Here is a 13,493-nt window from a genome sequence, read left to right as displayed (position 1 = left end):
TATGTCTTTTGGTGTCCGACCCAAATACCCTTATTTCGAGCATTTTGCATTATCTTTGCCTAAACTTCTTTTAGGCCTTTGGGACATATCTATGGGTGTTACCCATGCATATATATCTCATCCATCTAGTTATATCTTCCGATCAAGTTGACACTCTTTGTGCAACCCGATGTAGGATCCTGACGAAGTTAGTCACGAATGCCTTTGTAATTCGACGATCGTAATTGGTTTCTAGCTAAACATTACGACCCCTAAATCATCCGGACTTGATGATCTTCTTCATCAATTGTCCTATCCGACAAATTGCTCGCATTACATCTTTGGTCGAAGGACATCTTCTTCAGGGTTGACAACCCTCACGTAGCGAGAGCGACACCACCAACCGGAGTCACTTCGGATAATGAGGACCCATAGGGATCGCCATCACCATTGCATGAAAAGTCTTTCTTGAAGAAACGTCAAGTATGAACTCAATTAGGGGCCTCATCTCGAAAACCCTAAAGTGTGGGAGTCAACAGAAAAAATCAAAAATAAAGCTACTGAAGAAAGTTATGTGTTAAAGAAAACCCAATGCCAAAGGAGGCTATTTATAGTGGAAGAAGAAGATCAAGAGGCCCTCTCAACAAGAGGAAGGCATTAAAGAAAGAGGAAAAAAACAACCTCGGTTACGCACAAAGTCATCATGATTGGGCGTCAAATGGCGGTTGAAGACTGACCAAGTCAGAGAAGGGAATTAATGAGACCCGACTATATTCATTCGCCCCTCCAATTAGAAGATGTCGTATACCCCATGCATGGCAACAGAGGTACCTTGGACAGTTACCCAAAAGATCAACGTCGAAAGTGCGTGATCAGAAGATCAAATCTATGACGTCAAGGAATCAAACATGAAAGCAGAAGTTTATCTCATGAGGCACAAAAACAAAACTTGCCACACAAAATACGATACGTGGGTATATCCCTCAGAAACCACTACTTGGCCTGCTCTAGCTAAACAGTCCCGACGAGTGGAACTGCACCAGATTGGTTACGAAAGGTTCGGCTTCGAAATAGCTCAGCCAAAATCAACCCCGGAACACGGAGTTCAAAAAATCAAGACAACGATCGAGCTTCACGAAACAGCTCTGGTCCAGGTATACCCATTTCCTTCAGGGTTATTTAATGTCAAAACTCAAGAGTTACTCCTACTCCTTAGTTTCTCTACATTCGACTAAGGAGTGGCGGGACTCGTGATGATGCACAAAATGTCCTGACTTTGACTGACGTCAAAACCTGAAGTCCAACGGGTCCACCCGGCCTAAGGCAGCAGGACCATTGGACTTTCAACGCTCTGCCATCTACAACCAGAATTGGGAATTCAGCCAGGATCAACTAAGGGGTTCCAGCCCTGTTTTGCCCAAGGAACGAGCAGATCAGCCCTGGAATTCTCTAAAGAAGTAAGGGGGTCCACATAAACAGGGTCGATGCCTTATGTTGGGTTTCACACCCTTATACTAGTGTTTATAGCGGAAATAAGACATCTAATGTCTACACTAGTATTCCCAGGATCACATGCATAAGCCTATGATAATCATTAATTAAAACTAGAAAGATAAATACCTTATTCGCTAGTTTTCCCTCGAACCTTTCCAATTGCTTATGAGAAGATCAAGAGCTTCAAGTGTAGCTCCTCTACTTGGGACACGAGCAATCAATTTGATCTCCCACCTTGTTGTATAGCTAGTACACCAATGGTGGTTGGAAGAAGAACTCCTTTCTTCTTGACTAGATAGATAGTTAATGGGAATTAGCTCACTTTCTCCTCTCTACTTGATGTGGTAGAGTAAGAAAGCTTAGAGAGAAATTCCACACCTTATTCTCTGCCCTAAGAGTGTTTATATAGAACCCTAATAAGAATCCACCTCCTTTTAGGTTTCCTAAAACACCCTTTAGAATAAGATTTAGGGAAATAGTCGAAAATAGCAACTATTGGTATTTTCTCAATTCCCTAAGGAGGAGGTGTCCAAACACCACTAAAATTGTCATATATAATGTTTATTATATCAGCAACCAACCCTCCAAAATTCAGCCCAATCCGAGTCCTAGAAGTACCCGAACCGGTCTAAGCCCAAAAACCCTGTTTTTGGCCTTTTTGTACTATCTTTGCCTAATTCCTTTTAGGCCTATGAGATATGTTTATGGGACACTACCATGATTATATCTCACTCCCACTAGTCATATCCTAGATCAATTTGTTACTCTTATGTGTAACCCGTTGTAGGATCCGATCGAAGTTAGCCGCGAATTACTTCGTAATTCGACGATCGTAGTTGGTCTCTAGCTACAACTCTACGATCCCTAAATCAATCGGACTTGATGATCTTCCACACCAATTGTCCTATCCGACAAATTGTTCGCATTGTCACCTTGGTCGAAGGACATCTCCTTCAACTCCTTCACCTTATGCCCTAAACAAGGAAGGCAGAGAGCGCCGCACGCTTACCGACTTAATCCTGATATCTTCTTAAAGATTTCAGACGGTTAAAGATCTTAAGTGTTTAAGCAAGTTCGGGCTTCAAGAGTCTCAAAGGAGGAAACATCTCCTAGTAGATTTATCACCTCGGCAGGATATCTACGAAGTATCCTTGAACATAGGAACTTCTATTTATCCAAGATACGAGATAAACTATAAGGGAAACCTTAGCTACGAACAGTAGGAAACTTCCCTAAACGGTGATCAGAACTGCCTCATCTACGCCGTCTATCACAGTCGGTCCAATTCAGCCTATAAAAGGGCCCCCCATCGTCTTCCATAAGACACCCTGAGTAACCAAAACTTAGCCCAAAAAGGTTCAATCAATATTCAATCTTTTAACTACAAAGAGCAATCTAACTGTCTTGAGCGTCAGAGCGGTTTCCGAACCCTTTGCAGGTTTTCCCCCCAGGCAGTGGCGAAGCTAGAAAATTTCTTTTGTGGGGACACTTTTTAATTATAAAAACCACTATATCACAAATAAATCAAAAAAAATCTATCTATTCATCGTGTTGTAATTAATGGTATCGAGTGGCTTCCAAGTCGACTCAATAGAAACAAATTTGGTCATACACAATAGTTTTCCATATTTGGAAAACAAAAATGTTGGACATGACAATTCCACGAACTAACATATTTCTTTTAATCTTATTTGAACAATCCTAAAGTATATGTATGACATTATGTTCTGAATTAAAATTTTAAATTAATTTAAGTTTAAATTTTGAAAAGAAAGAATCACACAATTTCATATAGAAATATAAAGACAAGGTGAGGAAAAAAATAATACTTATTTTTAGTGGACAAAATCTACATTTGATCAACATTTAAGAGCGGCTCAACATTAAAGTCTATAGAATAAGATTTTTTCTACCGTTTGCTTATTAACGCTACCGACTATCTACGATTACGGTTTTAGTCTAACAAGTTCCACATTTTATTTTGACAGTATTTTTAGTTGCATTTATAAATGGTACACGTGCTATAGAAAATACAGGTGTTATATAGTTTCATTAATAAAGGGTGAGATTACATTGAGATATGTTTAGACTATTTTATGGTATATTTGAGTTGTAATTGCTTAACAATAATGGTTGGTAAAAACGGGAAGTTGATTAACATTTAATAACTTGAGGTGCTTGTAACAAAAAAGAAAAATTTAGGTGTTTTCAAGACAAAAAGTGGCTTTGGAGTATTAGTAAGGGGAGGTCACTTGGGCTTGTGGGGGCACATGCCCCCACATGCCTCATTGGGCCCACACCCCTGCCCCCCAGGTTTTTAAGGAAGAAGGAATCTCAATCAACCTGACGGAATATCTTTTCATAACGGACAATGTCATGCATCAAGTCCATATTTTTTGACTGATGAACGGAAAGCCATTTTTGACATCAGCCCTAGTGAACCTTGATTTTCAGTTATGATAATGGACTGGTGGCTCGACATGTGGTTCGATGTTGTCGTGATAGTGGATGTGAGGGGTCAAAATCGCGGGTCAAGAAGTCGAGGAAACCGGGTCGTTGACCGGAAATCGGACCTTCACATGTTAATATTTTTGCGGGCACCGACGACGTTTTTGGGCTAAGAGGGCTCCGACGGTCAAGTCAGTAAGCTTGCGAGAGAAGTAATGGACACGTGAGTAATATCCCTGGAATGTTACCGTTGGTTGGATAATGGTCGAAGTTTAGACACGGCTCGTAGAGTAGTCAGAGATGATCTCTATGGGTATGCTGACTTGTTTTGATAGAGATTATGACAGCCTATGAGGTATGTCCTTGAATGAGGCAGCCCTTGTGAGGTTTGCCTTGGTCGGGAGTATGTATCGTAAATAAGTGGGAACCTTTAGGGTCCTGACCTTGTAGAAAATCGCGTGGGTGATATGGAAAGAGTCTGACCTTTCTAAGGTAAGCAACCCCTCGATAAAGTGGTTGTAGGCGGGCCCTTGATAAAGTAGGAAAACCCTTGGTAAAGTAGGCGAACCTTTGATAAAGTGGTTGTAGCAGAGAGAAAATAGACAGACCCTTGATAAAGTCCTGTAGTTGTACTTTCTCGTGAAAGTATATATTTATTTCTTCAAAGATCTTGTACTTGACAAGGTCATGTACCTTGGTGAACGCTTAATAAGGCCTTGTTCCCTCCGTAAATAATATTTGATAAGGTCCCGCACCTTCTGTGGACAGTACTTGATAAGGTCTTGTATCTGAATGTAAGACTGGTACTTAGATGAGAGGAAGAAAGCAGGACTATGTGACAAATAGAGATTCTATCAAAGAGCAAGACTCTGTGAGAGAGAAAGTGGTTCCGATGTTTAGATAGCAGATGATGATGTTTAAGCCACTACTTCATGTGTTTCCCCAGAATCAGATGATCTGTATCGTTCTTGGTTCAGTTAATTTATAGTGTCTTGGGTCGACTTCTACCTGGTGATGAGTTGTCGTCCTTAATGGTGGTAACGCATGGGTTGTCACCATAAATATGGATATCGTAACTTCTTAACGGGCATATCCAGGATATTGTCATATTGAATGACTGTAACGTCTTCCCAACGGATACATGGTGGCAGGTCCGCTGAGGAGGTGAGAATTGGCCTTTTTATCCAAGGCTGGAAGTGCTTGCGTATTTTGACGTTCCTTCGGGGTGCCCCGAAGGTAAATGGATCGGGTCCATTGGCCAATAATTCATGGGCTTGGTCACCATGTGAGCCCATTAATCGTGGATTTCTGGGAGCGCTCCTGGTGACGTATTTTGGCCCATACAATGGACAACCTCGTGGACCATGATCTCGAGTTCTACTAATGGATTAAACTAAGACTGATTGACTCGACACGTGGATCGATGCAAACACAGGTGTGTTTATGTGATATCAGACAACCTAGTGGACCATAATCTAGATTTCTGGTATGGATGACGATATTCCACTGCGATTTGGTGGTTGGCTCGACTTGAGAGGTGATGCAAACACGGGTAATTGTATGTATTGTACAAACTTGTGGACCACACATGATACTTCTTATCTAAAAAGCATGTTACCAATCATAAGTTGGCACGCCTCCTCATATGTGAAGTGCTCGTGTTGCACGGATTCCCTTTTTGGGAAGTCCCTTGTCTATTGGATTTAAGTCGATGCAAACACGAGGGCCAAATCAGGCCGACTAGTGGACTTCGGAAATTGGTTGTGACAAGGATATTCCATTGCGATTTGTTGGTTCGCTCGACATGGAGATCGATGCAAACACAAGTTATTCTTGTGGACCACATACTTCTAGTTTGAGAAGTTATTTACTAATAAAAGGTTGCTCGCATCCTGCTCATATATGAAGTGCTTGTGTTGCATGGATTTCCCTTTTGGGGGGTTTCCCTTGTCTATTGAGAGATTTAAGTCGATGCAAACACGAGGGTCAAATCAGGCCGAGTAGTGGACTTCGAAATTGGTTATAACCCATCGAAAGGGAAATCAAAATGTATGGATCTCTAGATTAGCATAATAGATATGTTTTGAAGACGTTGTTTTGAACGCTTTGATATCATATGGGGTTGCTTTGTGACCTAGATATTGTACATTGTTTGTGACTCACTTGTATTGAGTCTGATCATGTGTGACTTATGATTTGTTTTAGCGAGCTTCTGAATAGTGTTGGCTTAAAACTCCGGGGAATGCCTTATGTTGTGTTTGGTTTCTTGTGCTTGTAGAACATATACGTTCTAGAATTTGCTACACTTGATTGCATATTGTTTCTGATTGTGGTATGCTTGATTTCTAGGACGAAATCCTCTTTGAGGGAGGAAGATTGTAACATCCCTAATTTATTTTTATATATCAAATTAGGTGGAAATAACAAAACTTTAGGTCAGTTTGGTTTAGATGAAATACTAGTGGTTTAGAAACCCTAATCCTCTTCACTTTTAAAGAAAACATATAAAAAGAGAGAGATGGTGCAGCCGCTCCTTAGTGAACGAAGGATGAATAAAGAAAAAGAAGAGATACAAATAGAGTTCTCTAGAGAGAAAACAAGGCATAATAGTAGTCTTGAAGTCATCTAAGACAAGAAGAGGTAGATTTCCTATCTCCTAATTCTTCTTTAAGCTCTTCCAATTTATTCAATGATACATTTAGTATTGTTAAGCACATAATTTCTATAAAGAACGATTAAATGATTTAGATATTAGTTTTATCTAAATTCCATAAAACATCTACGGAGGACAGTATTTAGGTCTAGATCAAAATTGAATCTTGTATTGATACTTGATGAATCTCGGTTTGTTTCTTATATGGTTGGAAAGGTTTGTTCTTCAACTTTCTAGTAGTTCAAATGGTGAATTAATCGGAGTTTCGAGTGAGGAGTTATAATAGTTTTCATACAAGGTGTCAGAACAGTCCTTACTGTATCTCAGTCTAGATTAAAATTAAATCTGGTATTGATAGGTGATGAATCTGGGTGTGTTTTTTATATGCTTGGAAAGGTCTTTAAGTCTACTTTCTATTAGTTCAGACGGTGCATTAATTGGAGTTCCAAGTGAGGAGTTATAATAGTTTTCGTACAAGGTGTCAGAACAGTCCCTACTGTATTTCGGTCTAGATCAAAATTAAATGTAGTATTGATAGGCAGCCAATTTGGGTGTGTTTCTTGTATTTCTAGAAAGGTCTGTTCATGTACTTCCCAACCCTTGAAACGGTGTATTAATCGGAGTTCTTAGTGAGGAGTTATGATAGTTTTTGTGTAAGGTGTCAAGACACAACCTCCAATGAACAAATTTGTTGAGATAGTTTACATGGTTTCTGTTCCATAGACAATGTATCTCCTAGGTAGATACCTTCTAGCGGTGAGTCTATATTTGTTAACTATTATTTTTATTTGCTTGTTTGAGGTTGTGTTCCACGTGAGGATCTATTATAAGCATCATCCCTTCTCACTTGTCATGTGTTGTTGGCTCGAATTATTTGGTGAACTTGTTTGTAATTCTTTATAAGAGTCAATGTTTTTAGTGTATTGGTCTAAGATACCCGGACGAGGGTTTGATTGATTGTGTCTTTTGGCATAATCTTTTGTCGACTTACATCTCAAGTTTGGGTGCTATAAATGTTTATCTTAGTTAAAGGTGTGATCTCTTTATATCTATTGAAAAAGAAAAAGATCGTTGTATTATCAGGCTTAGTACTGGATTAGAATATGAGAACCTTGAAAATTTAATAATTAAGAACATAAATTATTAGTTTCTACAAGCGTGATGTAAATCTTGTTGTATTATGTTAATTGTCACCGTTGAATTTTCAGATAATGCCAATAATGAATGTGAATGCAATGCTTCCTTGATTGGGGATTGAACTTGCCTACCCGAGACTTAGGTTTGTGGAAATCCACTACAGTTGGGTTTTAACCCAACTATTTTTTTAGGTATTGATTGTGCACTCATGATAGGTGTTGCTCGTGGATCCAGTTTGAAGGTCTCTAATCTTCAATCTCAAGGCGGTTTGCTTGAGATTTGGGATTTGCAGCGCTACACTTAGCCAGCAACCCTAATTTCTAGGTGTCCAATTATAATCTTCGATTGTGGTGGGACATGATTTCTCTATCGAGAGAATACTGGGGGGTAACCTTGGAATCTTTGGGTTCCGAATTCAAGAATTCTTAGGACTTTGTTAAAGTTTTGAGTTTCTTTATCCATCCTTTTCTACTAGTGCGGTTCGAACTTATGTTGGTTTTGAAGTGGTGAACTTTGTTCGATCGGATAGTAGACAACTGTTCTGAAATAGTAAGGTCATATTCTCGTTCACTGTTGAGGATTTGGGTAGGGGTGGGAATCGGGCGGGTTCGGGCAACTATCAGCCGGACTCAGGCGAATCGGGCTCGGATAAGCCGAGCCCGCGATAGTGAGTCGGGCGAATCGGCCCGGACCAAACACTCACTATAAGTGCCCGTAGCCCGTCCGAGCCCGACTGCCCGAGCGGGTTCCAACGGGCTCGGGCCGGACGGGCTCGGGTTATTTTATTAAAAAAACATTAACACCATCAAAATTTCTAATATAAAAAAAACAGTATACACATCATCATCATCGTTAAATCTTAGATCATTACAACAATTAACATGATTTCTAAATTCTAATATACAAAATAAACAACTAATAACAAAAAGTTACATCTTTTCTTCATCAAGTTACATAATTCATCATCACCACCATTAAAGCTATTTGAATCATTCAACTAAATGTAATTAAAATTTGTGAGAGGATTCATTCACCAAGCTATTTGAAGCATTAAAAAGGAAAAAAGATGAACAACCCTTTATTCCCCTCATCTTTTTTAACAATGGGTTCTTGAGAAATCATTAAAATAATATTAAATTTGAAATCCACCATTAAAAGAACCATAAAAGCTTACCATGAAGATGGTGTTCAAGGCTTCCACCAGCAACATATTTGTAAACCAAAAAAAGACCCTCAGCCGGATCAATACAAAACCCTAGAAGAGGTACAACATACCTATTTTTTAGATAACTTGCAATCATCAATTCTCTACAAAATGTTTTAGTAGATTCTTTATCTTCCTTGTCTAACCTTTTAATGGCGACTGAAGTTCTTCGAAATACAACTCTACCTCTAAAAACACAACTCAGTGCCCCTCTTCCCAAAACCCTTCCTACTCAAGTTGAACTAAAACACAAAATCAATAAAAAAATCTTTCTTTAACAAAAACTACAAATCAGTAATCAGATTAACCTAAATTATTTCAAACATAAAACGCATCATCGGCATAACACACTAATGAATGTTAAAAGCTTCTTAGGTTTATGATGTTTTGGACAGCTTCTTCCAAATCTTCATCCTTTCATCTGCAAAAAACATAAAACATGGAATAACAATAACAGTAACAGTAATGAGTAACCTAACAAAATAACAAAAAAATCAAAAAATCAAGTCATAGCAAGCCATAACAAAATCAAAGAATCAAAAAATCAAACCATAACAAAATAAAAATCAAAAACTCATGGCGAAATTACCTTTTACTAATTTGAGATAAGTAACAATAACAATAACCTATCATTGTCAGGCCATAAGAGACCGAAAATTGGTATCGAAGAGAATATGAGATTGGATGATGAGCATATGAGAATAAGATTAGTTCTTGTGGTTGAGGAGTTTTGTTTTTTGAGTTAGAGAAAGAGAGAGGCGGGGAGAGAGAGAGAGAGAGGAAGGCAGAGAGATTAGCAGATTAGGTTTTTCATTTTAGGGTTTCTGTTTTAGGGGTGGGTTTGTATAAGAGGTGAATGGGGAAGTAATTTAGATCCAATGGCTGAGAACTAATTTGAAGAGACGCCCTATCTCAGCCGTTGGATCTAAAGGAATTCACACGGATCGTGGGTACTCGGGTTCGGGTAGCGGGCAAACTTCGTCGGGCTCCGGTAACAAACGGGTATAACCGGTCGAGACTCGGATTTGAGGTTATGTCCGAGTCCCGGCTCAATAAGCCCGATTCAACGGGTCGGGTTAGCCCGGATCGGGTTGCCTACGGGCAGCGGTCTCTAACGGTCCGGGCCGAACGGGTCGGACCCCGGGGTCTCGGACCGTTTTCCCAGCCCTAGATATGGGGGCACGCTATCTGAAGGGTTCTTAGATCCACGAAGACCTATGTGCCTCGTAATACAACCTCGCAGGTTACTTGTAGGAGTATGTTATTAAAATTGTATTTCTGCTTGTTGTACTACTAGTTTGTGGTTGTCTTTCTCTTGTTGTAAACCTTTGAACTATAAATTATGTGTTTACAGTTCGATTAAAAAAAATCTCTTTCCTACACATACAAAGGAAATCACCTTTTTTTATGAATCTATGTACGTAGGTGATGGATATTTATTGGTATTATATTTATTGGTGTTTCTCTTGTTTATACTAAGAATTTATTTCCATGAAACTACTTATTATTTTATGAAGTTTTATCTTGTGTTATGAAACTCTATACCTTTATATGAATCTTCATTATCTTAGTGAAATTTAATATTTGAAAAAACAACATAACAAGATCTGAAACTTCACAATGCATAGTGAGGAGAAGTTGTTAGGAACTTTTTTACCTGACTGAAGAATTGTAGCATACGATTAATTCGAAAATTTGTTAAAAAAAAACACCAAAAATAAAGGAATTCATCAATATATAAATAGATCTTAATATATTTCATTAAAGAAGATGAGAAAATTGAAAGACTAACGATCTTCTCGACCAAACCCATGATTGAAATTTCTAGCGTGAAAGTAATTATTGATTTGAATAGATTGAACTTTGAAGAATCTTCGGTTTCACGATTTCATATGTGAAAGATTTAGATTTTGGGTGAGGAAAATCATATACCTCCATATTTATTTATAATAGAAGAGAATTACAATGGATGGAAATAAATAACGTAAATATAGAAATAATCCTAATTCTACTCCATCCATATCTTGGAGATATATATGAGAATATTTCCATTGAATTTCTTGGGGAGGATTATTTGACTTGAATACCTCTTTTACCCTTATTAATATGCATGATCTTGTTAGAAGAAATATATGCCTCTAGAAATAGATTATGATCAAATGTAAGAATGATAAATGTTGATGAGATTCGACAAACATAAGAACATATAGTTGATAGTTTTAAAGAGAAACTCTGGAATAGTTAGAGCATCTCCAATGCAAAACTCTGTTTCCTATTTGGCTAACTTGAGTGCCTCTAATTCAAGTCCTTCTCCAATGCAACACTCTAAAAAACTCTAATAGAGACACATGTCACACATACATTTAATAGAAAAAAGTGGTTGAGAAAGAAAGACTTTTTATTGGTCCAAAAATTAAATTTGATGACTAGGACACTTAAGACTCTCAAAAGAGATCTCAAAAATAGAGTTTCTAGTTGAGACATCTTAAAACTTAATGCTTCCACTGAAGGGGTTTTCATAGGGTATCTCATACACCTAATTGTCTAGTGTTGTTAGCGGAATCTCAAACATCTCTATGTTTAACACTAGTTTTTAGGATCTATACATGAACATATCAATGAACTAGAATGGAAAGAAGATTACCTCTTACTCGCTTTCCCACAAACTAAATCCCGACCAGTATTCGGAAGATAAGAGCTCCAAGTGTAGCTCCTCTACTTGAGACACCGAGTAATGACTTGAACTCCCTCCTTTCAGTCAGCTAGGACCTTCTTGAAGGTTGAGATGAAGAACTCCTTCTTCTTGACTAGATACTTGAGAAAACTCTTTTTCTCTCTCTCTCTCTGAGATGTATATTCTGAAACTCTTTCAGTTAACACTCAGACCCTTGAAAATTCTGTCTCTCCCAAAAGCTCTCTTTCACGCTCTCCTTTAGGTTGTCTAATTAGGTATATATAGAAATCCCTAGAAGAGGTATTAGACTCAAACTAGGATTCCTAAAACCTAATTACAAGGCAACTTCCAAAATTACCCTCTTTAGGGTTACTTTGAGTGGCCGGCCAACATAGCCCTTTATGGGCTTCCTTGGCCGGCCCACTTAGGGCCTAACCGGCCATGTAATGGCCGGCCCCTTTGCCTAGGTCGGCCATCACATGGCCGGCCCACCCAAAGCCTTTCTGGGCCTCCCTTTCGGACCCGGACTTGTTTGTATCTCTTCGGACTTCTCCGAACTAATATGGACTTACCAATAATGGATCCAATCCACTTATTTGTTATTCTCCTTCTAGTCAATTCTCTCCGTTCAAGTCATTACTCTTATGTGTAACCCTTGTAGGATCCGGTCTATGTTAGCTGCGGATTACCGAAGTTATCCGACGATCGTAGTTGGCTTCTATCTAAGCATTACGATCTCTAATTGGACCGGACTAATGATCTTCCGAGTAAGGTCATTAAGATCCTATTCGCCAAATTGTCCGCATTGCAACCTTGGTCGAAGGACACTCCTTCGGAAGGATACCATTCCTTCTGACTGAGGCAATATATCCTTCATCCACATCATCTTAAGATCTCAATTGAGTTTTGCATTGGAGAGGTTTTTTCTCAAAAAAAACTCTAAAGTCCTAGGTGGCACTTAAGATTTTAAGATTGAGTCTTGCATTGGAGATGCTCTTAGATTAATATCAAATGTAAAAATGACAAATGTTGGTGGTTTATCCTCTTTTGCAATTTCACTCCACTCCATACTCTTTTCTTCTTCCATCCTACGAAAAAAGTTATCCGATCATTAAAAGTTAAAAATATCTTTAAAAACATCAAATAAACTCCTGAAAAATGAAGGGTAGACTGGTAGTCAGTTACCTTCTGAGCTTTTGCTACTGCTTTGGGTTTTGTTTATTAGGATATCTCACATGGGTCATGTTCTTCCATTTGGTGAAGCAGATTTAGGGGGAGGAATTAAGGGTTTTTTTTGTTCTTTGGGTGTCTCTATGGCTTTTTGATGAGGTTGGTGATATGTTAGAGGGAGAGGGTGAAAGAGAAAGAGACAGAGAGAGATTAATAGTTGCAGAGTAGTTATAGAGAGAGGTGACAAGTTCTTCATGCATGAGATGCATGGAGAGAAGAAGAAGATTGTCAGTAGTACTGCACTCTTACCTACGGTTTTACAACAAAAAAAAAATTTCTTTTAGAAGAAGAAAATAGAAGTGAATTTCACACAGGTTAGTTGACCGGGTGCTTATAGAGATATCGGGTCAATGGTTATTAACCCCGACCAATGAAAAGATCACCCGCCTAGAATCGTTTAGCCTGAGCCCTGATGTATATCCAAACACCCATTTAAAAACAAGGAGAATGCCTTGACATGCTATATTTTGAATAGAATAATTCAATGTAAGAGAGACCTTAATAAGTGGTGGCTTTAGAAAATATGAAAATTTCTTTATAAGCACATCTTTTAGATAGAAGCAAACCTTGCCCAACTACCCCTTGATCAAAAGTCTAAATAAAATTTCAAGTAGTAGCTAATGAGGAAAAGAAAGTTAAGTTATTATTTCATCAATGATTCTTGCAAATGCTCT

Source organism: Eschscholzia californica, unplaced genomic scaffold (assembly GCF_041429995.1).
Source record: "Eschscholzia californica isolate CP2 unplaced genomic scaffold, dmEscCali1.0.p SCAF_5, whole genome shotgun sequence".
Lineage (NCBI taxonomy): Eukaryota > Viridiplantae > Streptophyta > Magnoliopsida > Ranunculales > Papaveraceae > Eschscholzia > Eschscholzia californica.
This window is presented reverse-complemented; position numbering follows the sequence as displayed.